The 12,316-nt window shown below is 48.5% G+C and overlaps 1 long non-coding RNA gene across 1 annotated transcript in view; it reads left to right on the forward strand.

The window, feature by feature from the left end:
* Positions 1–4,656, forward strand: part of LOC147010512 (uncharacterized) — a 45,730-nt gene extending 41,074 nt beyond the window's left edge. Inside the window, exon 4 of the long non-coding RNA XR_015052351.1 lies at positions 4,316–4,656. This is a non-coding gene — a long non-coding RNA (uncharacterized LOC147010512). The remainder of the gene's footprint in view (positions 1–4,315) is intronic.
* Positions 4,657–12,316: the final 7,660 nt, after the last annotated feature.

Here is a 12,316-nt window from a genome sequence, read left to right on the forward strand (position 1 = left end):
GTAGATTGGTGTTCCGCTTCGCGAGCCCCACCCATTCAAGTTTCTGCAGTGAGTCCTCTCAGTTGGGGCTTCGCTCTGTCGCAATAGTCGGACCTCGCTTGCCACCACTTTAGGCAAGTGAGCATTCAGTTGGTTCGATGTACGCAGCACTGAAGGTGCTCAAGAACGATGATGGGGAACTGAATGGAGCCGATTCCTCTCGGATCAATGCTGACCAAACATCGCTTGGGCACGTGTTAGCCATCGCAAAAGCTTACAATGGGGATTAAGGGTGGAGGGTTATGGATTGAGGGATCTCCCTTGGAGGGGGGAGTTTGAGGTTATGTAACTGTACTTAATGTCTTGCTTACCAAGTCTGTGTCTGCGTTAAAACTACAGTCTGCGTTAAATAAAAGTGCGTGTACTTACGGGTGGTGTGAGAAAAGAGAAAGAGAGGAAATTAATGACAAAGGAAATGTAAGGAAGGGAACGGCACACACCCGCATCAAAAAGTCGGCCAACAGGTCAGATCAGGTGAGGTATGGGAGCATGCGTCGGAGCAGCGCGTCATTGTGTCCACCTTCTGCCGGTACTCCAGGGGCCTCCGTCTGGCCATCCCCCAGGCAGGTGCCTGGCCCATCCCCATCTCCTTGAAATGCCAATCAACCTGCTACAACTGCGAGGCACGTGGTCGGCCCATTGGTCTCCTCCACTCATGAGGCTCCCTCGCTGAGGGAATCTGGTGAGCAGGATCAGTGTCAGGAAAACAAGCCCCATGTCAAAAAACAGCCACAGCTGATGCTCACGGACTACATAGGTAAACAAACCTCATTTGAGTCTCTCTCAGCAACCGCTTATTGGACACAAAGTCTGACCAGCGATAGCCAAGGATTCTCCAAAGAGACCTGGTACCAAAGGAATCACGTCTCTGTCTCAGATCCCTGGTCAGATTCCAAGTGTCACATCTGCAGAGAAAGACTGGAAGCCCCAATGAACTGAAGAATCGGGCGTTCGTCCTCCTGCACAGGTACCAACAGCGCGACACCCCATGATCCAGTGAATCCATAACTCCCCAGACGTCTATTGATCTCTGGCTCACAACCAGCAAAGACATGAATATCACTGCCAAGGTAAGTGAATCTCTCCATGACCTCAACACCCTCACCATAAACAGGTACAGACAAGATAGCAGCACCCAAAATGTCATTGAAAGCCTGGATCTTAGTTTTGACCCAGGAAACCTGTAATCCCAGCAGCTCTGACTCCTCATTCAGCACCTCGAGGGCCTCCAAAAGGATATCCAGAGTCTCCTCAAAGATGACAGCATCATCTGCGAAATCAAGGTCAGAGACATTGACATTCCAAAATGATGCACGGCAGCTTGATCTCTCCAACATCCTCCCCAGAATCAAGTCCCGACTAGCGCTGAAAAGTGTGGGGGCAAGTACACACCCCTGACGAACTCCAGCAACAACTGGAAATAAGTCGGTGATGGTATCACCACATCTCACAGCACTCTGAGCACCAGATTAGTTCAGACATCAGATTGATCAGTTTTGGTGGCACCCCAAGAAGAACAAGAAGTCTCTAGAGGGAATCCCGATTCACTGAATCAAGCACTTTGCAGAGATCAACATAGGCTGCAAGCAGCCCCTGCTGAAACTCTCATCTGTGTTCGGTGAGGACCCGAAGGGCAGGGATACGATCAATCGTTGACATCTTTGGTGTCAAGCCGAACTGCTCTGGGCACTGGTGCTCAAGCAGATGGTGGTGAACCCGATCAAGAATCATCCTTGCAAAGACCTTGCCCAGCACTGAGTGCATGGTTACCCTCGGTAGTTGTTGCAGTCCTGGTGATCACCCTTCCCTTTCCAGAAAGGTACAACAAGGCCCCTCTTACAGTCAGTTGGGATGATGCCTGTGTTCTAGGCAGAGCACAGAACTGCATGCAATGACATGAGTACAGACAGCATTTCCATCAGCCTTGAGAAGTTCAACATGGATGCCACAGATCCCAGGAGCTTTACCCCATTCAACCGGTTCACCACAGCCTGTGTTTCCACAAATGAAGGTGGATCACAGTTGATTGGATGGTCAGCAATCGGGATAGTAACACCCCTGACATCCAATTCAACAGCTGGTGTATCAGTCTGGTACAGCCGCTCAAAGTAACCGGCCCAGCGGGCATTCACTTCAGATTCCTCTGTCAAGAGCACACCAACCTCCGCTCTAAATGCAGTACAACGAGAGACAGGCTTGAAGGAACGCAATGTGTGAATTCCCCTGCAAGGAGGCTGAAAATCACTTGACGACAAGTGATGCTCTACCCCCTTACAGATTCCTCGCACATTGGCATCCTTATCCACCCTCACCGGACCTGCAGTTTTGTGCCTCAACTCCCTGAACAGTTCAGCTCTGCCATTAAGTCTGGTTCTGTGACTCTGGTCAATGGTATTCGGTGTTCCTTGAGAGACAAAATTCTTCTTCACCCCACGGTGAGTTCCAAGATATCTACCGGCAACATCAAGGATGGTGGTCTTGAAGGCACTCCACAACTGTTCAGAATTCCCCAAAGCACCCAGACCCACAAATCCCCACTCAGCCTGTTTGCAAACTCCTCAGCTACCCTCTTTTACTTGAGCTTGCCAACATCCAGCCAAGGCTGGGATGGTACCATTTTCCCAGATTTAAGCTGCAACTTCAGAGTTGCTACCACAAGCCTGTGGTCGATAGAGGAACTGAGCACTCAGGTGGACCCTGCAGTTCTCGATCATCCTCCAGCGACAATCAATGAGCACATGGTCAATCTCCTTTGCCACACCACCAGTGTTGGAATACTGTGTCCAGTGATTAGCCTGTGGGCACTGAAACCATGAACCAGCCACACGAAGTGCATGACTTCTTGCAAAGTCAAGGAACTTAGTGCTGTTCTGGTTCACAGTTCCAGACCCATGGGGAACAACACATGTCTCATAACCATCCCTATCAGTGCCAGTCGATGCATTGAAATCCCCCAAGACTTGAAGGGTATCTCGCCTGGGGCATTGATCAACCACAGACTCGAGCGTGGCATAGAATGCGTCCCTCACGGTGAGATCACCCCCCTCAATCGGAGCATATACAGAGATCAGGGAAAAGACACCCAAGGAGTGACGAATCCTCAGGATGATAATACACTCGTTGACTGGTGTTATCTCAATTATCATTGGAGTCAGCTTATTGGACACAGCTACAGCAACTCCTTGGGCATGGTAACCATCAGAGCGACCAGACCAATAGTCGGTGTAACCACCCACCATGATCTCGCCACTATCCAGTCTCTGAACCTCAGAAAGTGCTGCAATACTGACCGATGTTCAAACGCTTCAGCTCAGATGATAACAGAGACAGGTGATCATCCTCTCTTCGGGATAGGACATTTCAGGCACCCACTCGAAGGGACCACCTCAGCTTAACCCAAGGAGACTGCCATCTGGTGGCCGAAACATCAGCACCACCCTGACATACTACCACAATATGTCTGGGGAAGTTTACACAGTGGTTTTCCTCCCATCATCAAAGAGTCGAGGTCCCAAAAGCTTTGCCCCAATCCTGTCATCTGGTGAGCTGCCCTTCAGAGGGCAGCTGCACAAGAGGTACTCATATGGAGTGGGTTTTTTTTTTACACCGCGTGCGCTGTATACAATTGCACAGAGTTTGAAATGTCCCCGGTGTCTACCATGTCTACCACGTCTCCGGTGTCCCCTGTCCCCCCCCCCCCCCAACGTGCCTCAAGACAGCCAATGACTGCCGTCTGGTAGATGCAGTGAGCAACCTAGACGGAAATAGCGAGAATTGACGGAAATACCTGAGTATTTCAATGGAAATTTGTGAAACTAATGTGTTATATATGTGAAAACCATCGAATTTATTGCTTGATGGGAAAAAACCAAGAAACGCGCCCCTCTCATGTACGAATGAACGAAAGACGTAATTTTCGCCCACCATCACATTTTGCACCGAAAGAAGTCATTTCCGTCCACCATCGCATTTCGCGCCGATCGCCGAATGCTGAAAGCTAAGTTCTTCTTATGCTATCATTCTTTTGCAGCCTCCTGCCATGCTGTATCAAACGATTTCATTCCTTCTGTTATATATAAAGGTGATTTTCACAATAATAACAAGATTTTTACATTTCAAATATTAAGTACGCTTTTAAATTGTTTTTCAACTGAAAAAGCATAAATTGCATATTTTAGCATTAGTGTACTCATTTGCTTCACCACACGCGCTGTATTGAAGAATTTCACTTGTTTTTAATTATCTTTGCATTTTTCTTGTGTTTTGTGGAGTGAAGGGCTTTACGGTGGCCAGAGTGCAAATCCCACCACCATCCTCCTCAGAAAAAAGTTCCCCAACTGCAGGAGGATGTCCGTAGACACAGTTGGGCACGAGATATGGATGGCTGTTAGCTCAAAAGGAGCTCCTCCGCCCTTTGGCCAATGCTTTGCCGACAACCTTCCATGTGAAAAAGAAAAACAGGGAGTGCATCCTCATCTACCCGTTCCAACGCAGTTTGGATCCACTGACCCATCTAAAGGTCAGGGACTATTCCAAACATTAATTATGGAAATAGCTACACTGTAGGACCTATGTGTCGTGAGTGCACATTTACATTAACGGTTTTTCAAAAATCAGTCCGTCCATATATATATATATATATATATATATATATATATATATATATATATATATATATATATAATGTATTTACACATGTATATATATTTCCATATACACACATGTACATATACTGTATACATATATATTGTTACGGCTGTGGAAATTCGCAAACCACCATCCAGGTCCCGTAGGTGAGGTATCTCTTAAGTACATGTGTAGTTAGCCCCAAACCCGTTGTTTAGAGGGAATTAATGTGATTCATTCGGGCTGCGACGCTTTGAGTCAGTCGTTTTTCTTTATCTATCTTTTATTTCAAACAAAAACCAACGACGACGCTCAGTGGGCTTTTCCCGCCTGTTTTTCGCACCATTCTTCTCCGCACTTGGTGTGAGGGAGGAGAAGCGGGGTGGGGCAGCTGGCACCCGATTGGTGGATGCGCGGTGTGACGCGGCCAGGGAGGAGGAACGCCCCTCTTTGAGATCTTTCTCGAAGCGCCTCGAAGGGAGGTGGAGCAAAGAACGGGGCGGAGCAACAGGGCGGAGCTCCGGGATATAAAAAGTCGGACATGGGCGGAGCGGTTTTGTGGTTGCTCTTGCCCTCTTCCTGTCTTCCGGCTTGCTCGTCCTCTTCTCCTCCTGGTGGCCGCTGGCCTGGTCTGCTGTGGTGCGATTCCAAGACCCCGCTGGCGGGAAGGAGCGTCCGCCATTCCCCCCTCCCGACCTCGGGCATCCACGTTTCCCCCCCTTTCTATCCGCGCTGGGATAGCGCCGGAAACTCCGTCCGTGGCGTCGAGCGGCCAACACGTGCCGGCGCGAGGCACGACGGAGAGTCCTCGCCTACCACGCTAGGGCACAGAGTCGCGGCCAGGCGGGACCACGTCGACGGACGTCGGAGAGGGACTCGACGGCCCAAAAGGGAAGTCACCTTTTTCTTTTCGGGGTTTTTTTGTATGGATCTTGTGGCGCCGTGTCTTGTGAAGTAAAACTGTATAAGTGTTGCCGTGTGTTCACGTTTTCGGTCGTAGCTCTGCATTGTTGTTTTTGTTTTAAATTGATATATGGCATTCTGACTGTTTGGCTGTATATGTGTGCTCTCCGTGTGTCGTGTAAATAAAGTGCATTATGTTGAATTGTTCCCCGTTTCGCTGCGTCCTTTCCTTCGTTTGAATCTCCACCTTGCTTCACGTAAAGGGTTCGTAGTGGGCTTAATACGCCCGATAATTAATCGGAACCGTCGAGGCCGACGATAACACCACTCGGTTATCCTGATAGCACGGAACGGACCACTTAAGCGGTTCGTGTCCGGAGTCGACCTGCGGCGAGGTACGATCGCCCGGTTTACCATCCGCGTGGGTACTTAGGTAGGTCGAGTTTGGAGAACAACCCTATCCTACATGGGTGGCCGATTGGCACGATCATGGTGAGGTTGAAAGGCCCACCCATGACTGGCTCCGGGCGATAGTTCCCGGAGGGTCATGACAGAATTGTCCGTCCGGTGGGCGAGGCGGCCGCCATTCGAGTCGAGCGGCCGATCGCACACCGGCGGGCGCGAATTCGCAACAATATATATATATATATATATGTATATATATATATATATATATATATATATATATATATATATATATATATATTGTTACGGTTGAGGAAATTCACAGAACACCAGTCAGAAGCTCAGTTATGTCGATAAGTGTGTGTCCAGGTTAGATTTCCCCACCGATGTATAACGGGAATTATTCGTGTTGCGGGTTGTGAATCTTGAGGTGGTGTTATTTTTTTCTATCTTTATTTTAAACAATCATCTCCTCACCACCTTCTCCACAACCGCCATCATCTCCTCACCACCTTCTCCACAACCACCATCATCTCCTCACCACCTCCACAACCGCCAACATCGCCTCACCACCTTCTCCACAACCGCCAACATCTCCTCACCAGCATCTCCACGGCGCTGCCATCTTTTCACCAACAACAACATCCCCAACAAACAGCATCTCCACCGAATGGAAAAAGACAAACACGGGCCTTGCCCAGGTTTAATAGAATGGAACAGTGTGCCAGGTCGGGAAAAATAGGTCATTATGATCATTCTAGCCATAGCAGGGTTTGTTGCATGGTCTCGAGCTAAAAGTAAATGGTTAGGTTCGATGGACTCTCCTCCGCACCATTCATATATGACACCTGGTATGAGTAGTGTTGATGGGAGAATTTGTTGGCAAGGGCCAGGCTAGGTCACCCTCTCCAAGTGCCAGAGAGGCCACCAGTATGTCATGAGCACACATCCACGAAGATAACAGTTGAGTAGGAAACACATCATCCTGTCTGTAAAAGGAAGAAAAAAAAAGAGAGAAAGAAAAAAAAAGAGAACTTAACCAAAATAAGCCCTGCCATAGCAAGTCAGGCAAGGAAGGTTAAGGGTACACTCCATCTCACCTGGTCTAAGGTCATCACACCCACTTGCTTCCTCAAGAACACCTCCAAACTGCATTTGTTTACCATCGATATCACCGTGCCACCATTGCTGTGTCACCTGCTGTCCAATGCAGGGCTTGTTGCCTGCTGCTGCTTGTGAGTAGGCCATATGGGCCAAAGCATTTTTGTGGGCCATTGAGGCCAAAGTGCTTTTGTGGGCCATTGTGGCCGAAGATTCATGCCATTTTGTGGGCTCAGTGAGCCTAAGGACTCTTTGTGAGATTAGGCCACTGGGCCGACTGAACTCACCTGGTGAGAGGCCAATAAGGCCGCGAAGTGAGGAAACCCTCAGGGGTGAATGGACAATACTGCCGAGAGGGGGCATGAAGGAGCGAACACGTGAAAGAACTTTGAACCTTTGAATGTTCTGCTCCTATGCAAATGTGGTGTTAAAAGTAAAATTGAACGCCCTCCCATTCAAATCCATAATTAGAATGTTAAGTAGTGTGCATAGAGTGTGAATTTGTTTGTTAGATTGGTGACCCGACACACGAGGATAGGGACATGCCAATCTTACTGTGACACTTTGAGTTTTGGAGTCAAGTGCTTCCCATGTTGTGGGTTCGAGTAAATGGGAGATCTGTGCTGTACGTTCGACGGCCATTGCCATGGGCTGACCCAGATGCAGGCTTGGAGAGCCTTGGGAGAAAGGTGGGGGTAGTGTTAAGGAAATGGCCCTTAAAGGGACAACTAAATAGGATTAGCTCAGTTCCCCCATTAAATTCATGTATAGATAGGTTGTGAGGTATAAGGGATGATATGTGTGTCGGGAGGTGTCGAAGACTGTGTTTTTCTGTTCATACGGTGGTGGAATGAGAGATGATTCTTTTTCCTCTTCTGCCCGAACGGAAGAGGAGTGGCCGAGAGAAGGGGTGTGGCCTAGAGTGAGAGGTGTGGCCTGGACAAGAAGTGACGCAAGGGGGCGGAGCCTTTGGTCAGGGAGTCGACGAGAGAGGCGTGTGTAAAAGGAGCGAACGAGAAAGAGACCTCAGGATCAGTTTTGGCGGTTTGAAAACAGCAGGCAGTCGACGAGGAGTGCTCATGTCTCGAAGTGAGCAAATGAAGGAGCTCTGAGTTTGGGGAACGGCAGTCGCAGAGGAAAGAAAAGGGAACGAAAGGAGAGTTGTGTGTGAGGAATGGCCGGGTTCTCGAGGCATGCTCGGAGTCGCTTTGAAACGAGCGAACGAAGGAGGCATCGTGTTGGAAGGCCGGAGAGGAGACTGTGAACCGACCTGCACGTCGGTGATTCGACCAAGAGAACTGAGAGAATTCGACCAAGAAAATTTGACTGAGAGAACGAAGCGGGAGTCGGGCATCGAGGTGGGAAGGCCGGAGAGGAGACACCAGACCTTCGGACGGTCCTTGCTCACCTCACAGCTCGACACGTCTGTCGATCCACCTGTGGAACTCGGGCCTCGACTGGGGCCTTGTCAAGAGAACAGGCGAGGCCGGGATTTGTGTGCTGGACCATGGGAGAGGTCAGCTGAGGCTCATCTTCGACCCTACGCGAGGTCAGAGCGCGCGGAGACCGCACACGCGGTGACTGAAGGAGGAAGAATACCGCGCCGCCATCTTGCCACGCAGCACATTCGAGCGGGAGTTTGAACCCGTGGACACCACCGCTTGTTACGAGCGACATTCGTGCTTTTGGACACGGTCCTCTCGTCCATGAGCCATCACCAAGTACCCTGTCTTGTCCTGCATGCATGCTGTTTTGTTTGCCCGTGTTGTATAAGGCATATTTCGTAGAATCCCCTCAAAACCTTTAGACCGTGGTCCCCTAGTTAAGAACGGGTTGATTGTTAATAAAACCATTGTCGTGTATATTGCTTGTGCTGTGATCCCTGATGTCCCCAATAAATCTGGTTAAATCGTATGCAGTTGCCGCTATGGATTAATGCGTGTCGCGTTGGGGAACGATCCGTTCGATTGGCATATAAAACCAAAAAGTGGTTACAGACTGGTGGACTCCGCTCGGTCTCTGGCAAAGCCAGTCTGTAACTAGGGGTTCTATCTCCCCAACTGGTAAGGTACAGGATTACGTTGGTATTGCGATTGAAGACGCATGACCCGAGGCCTGTGCCGAGCCGGCCGGCGTTATAGACTCCCAGAGATGGCGGTGGCGAGGCTGGCGCCAAGGACCGGGTCAGATTCCCGCCACCCCGGATCCGCAACAATATATATAGATATATCGAGAACTTTTCTCAAGAAATTGCTTCAATTTCTTGATAAAAGTTCTCCTTTACAAAGTTGAATGACATTACTTGTCGAAGATTTTATTGAGAGAACATATTTTTCTTTTGTAAAAATTATATAACAGATGTGTAGTCATCGTAAAAGCAATTAGAGTGTTACAATTATTATTTTCATCAAAGTAGAATATTTTCATTTCATTAAAAATAACACGTGTGTTTGACCTTTAAGTTGAATGATTTGTAAATTTGATCAAAACACCAGGAGTTACATACAGAATTACATGCATCGAAAATAATTTCAACATGCTTGAGCAGTTGTCCTCTGTTTTCCATCTTTTAAAATATCTGAAAGCAGAATACAAGTGTTGTTTAGGTTGCTCAGATAAGACGTGCCACCCGAGCGCAAGGATATGGTGAGATATTGATATTTAGCAGACACATTGGATTTATGCAAATGAGCTTTTCATCCAATCAAATTTTAAAGTGTTCCAAATGCATCCTTGTGTCCAAAAACACCATTCTAGAAATTTAAATCACTTAAGTATGCCATCAGAGAGCAATGATATGTGGTCGCCATATTGAAGTTATGCAAATTATACGTACTGTATTTCCACAACACGGATTTCATTGGAATCTTAGTGTGGTGTTCTGGGGACCCAACAGAAATGCATTGTGGTAAAAAGAATGATGGTGTAATTCGTTCCAAGTTGAGTGAGAAAAGTGTGAGATTTCCTGGACTATGAATGCAAAGCAATACATGGTAAAAAGTGAAAAGTTAGTCCTGCATCATCGATGGACTGTTGGAATTAGAGTAAACGAGATGCAGCTGTATAAGGGAGAGTAAAAAGACAGAGTGAATCTAATGGAAGAAATGACAAGTGCAGTGGGATGTGAGAAGATTCAGGATTCAGCGGAAAGTTCATTGGATCTCGCTGCCCTTGTTGGGTCGTGGCACACTGAGCTCAGGGAGACGTACCGTGGGATTACCGCTTGGGTTTAATGTACCATGGGAATGATATAAAGGAGTTAACTTTGCAGATTTCCTCCGTATAATAAGTTAACATCCTCAAGAGCATAATGGCATGAGGAAACCACTGTGTAGTCAATTCCTCTGGTTCCATGTTAACAACATTATTACCACTGGACGGGGTGACAGGGTGGCTGGGTTTATTCGTCCTGCAATCGGATAAGAACGTGTTGAAATAAGGATGGCCTGCATCAGACCAACACCAGGCACAATGAACCAGCTGGTAACTTTGATGAATACGCAACGAGAAGACCACCGCAACAAGTCGGTGCACCGCTTGATTCTATATGGTTCGAGCCAACAGCTACCTGGAAAACAACATCAAAGGCAGGAAAGAGGGACACGGAAAAGCACCAGGAAAACCAAAACATGACAACAGAGAAATGTGATGTTGCTGTATTCACAGCTGTTGCAATTTTTAGGTTTTAGCAGAGGCTTTGACGGCTCGAAATAACCCATAAATCATCATTTGGCATCGTGCCCGGTTCCCAACGTCCAAAGCAGGGCGTATGAGCGTCACGTGTGTCTTTGTGCCTCCTGGGAGCCCGTGGGAAGATGCTGCCTTAGCAGCAAAGAGATCTCTGCCACAGCGCCAGTCAAAATGCCTGACATTGCAGTAGAATGAGAGTAGAACAGGTATCCCGGTCGCCCTGATTCATCGAGCAGTAAACTAGATTCCACATCGTCTCGTGGAGGAGGCGGGACAGGCAGCACCAAATTGCAGTCGAGAATCGGGCGTCTCAATAAAGATGGACCAATAAAGGGGCCATGGAAGAGGGACAGCAGAAGGCAAACACCCTTGATGTTTCGGCCCGTTCATGTACAGCCGGTTCAGCACACCGGGGGATTCGTGGCTGCAATCGTAAATGGTTTGCGATGCCCCGACTTGCCACACGGACGAGGCCCCCCTCTGTGTGCAGTGTTGGTGGCACACACGTCGCATTTGGTTGGGTGGCCAAACTTGGGGGTGATCGTGACCACAGGGTTCACCAGAGCAGCTTCAACCAGGAAGGAGGATTCAAAGTTCAGCATTTAAACGATGGAAACCAGTTTCTGTGAAATGACCTCAGAACTCCAGATCATTTAAAATATTCCAGGAAAGACCAATTGGTGTTGTTAAAATACACTGCGAACTGAGACGAAGTGCACAACCAAGTTCGAGACCATAACCCACTTACACAAGGCAGGGGCCATGAAACAAACATGGAAATAATGGAAATCTTGTTCAGGCTTTCAAGCCCGTTGGACGTTGACCCACGTCATTGGAAATGTCAAAGCGAAGCTCACCGTCTTCGGGCGGTCAAGTAGCTGCCTGCAAACGAATCGGGTTCAAAAAGCAAGAGGGAAAGAAAATAATGATCCAACCACAACTACAGTAGTGCAAACTACAAAATTTTCGTCTGGCAGACGAATTAAATAAGTAAATGGAAAGAAGCAGTGGATGCACACGCATGATGCACCCGGAGCTGGCTTTCTCATCTGCCAACGACGCATCTCGAAGAGTAGCTTCTGGGGGCAATCGGTTGCCTGATGTTTGGACACATTATAATGCTTTTCTCAATGGCATGTGGTCTGTTTTTCCTTTGTGGTGAATCCGGTTGGGGACGGAAGGGGGTGGGAGGAGGAAGCCCGGGATCTGTTAAGAGGCCCTGCACATTTGCAAAGCCTCCACTGGGACGGTCAGCCGGTGAGCCGGTGAGCCAAGCAGCCAGCTGATAGGGCATACACTGCCTTTTCAAAGCACGATCTGAGCGGAACGTCACTACCGCCTCCCTTCATTCAAAGTCACCGCGCGAGCCGATTCGACCCGAAAGGGCACGGCGCGAAATTGTCTCTCATTTAGACATTTCTGGGGACCGTTTGGGACGCGTGAAGCGAAAGAGGGGAAATAAAAACGCTCCAAAATGTCTGCCGATGCTCTTGTCGTGCCTCGTACGGCTCCCGAGGTCGGCGTGACATCGCAACAGGCAGCCAAGGCTCGG

This window comes from Eptatretus burgeri, chromosome 16 (genome assembly GCF_056783735.1).
Source record: "Eptatretus burgeri isolate ZD-2024b chromosome 16, Ebu_testis_v1, whole genome shotgun sequence".
Taxonomy (NCBI): domain Eukaryota; kingdom Metazoa; phylum Chordata; class Myxini; order Myxiniformes; family Myxinidae; genus Eptatretus; species Eptatretus burgeri.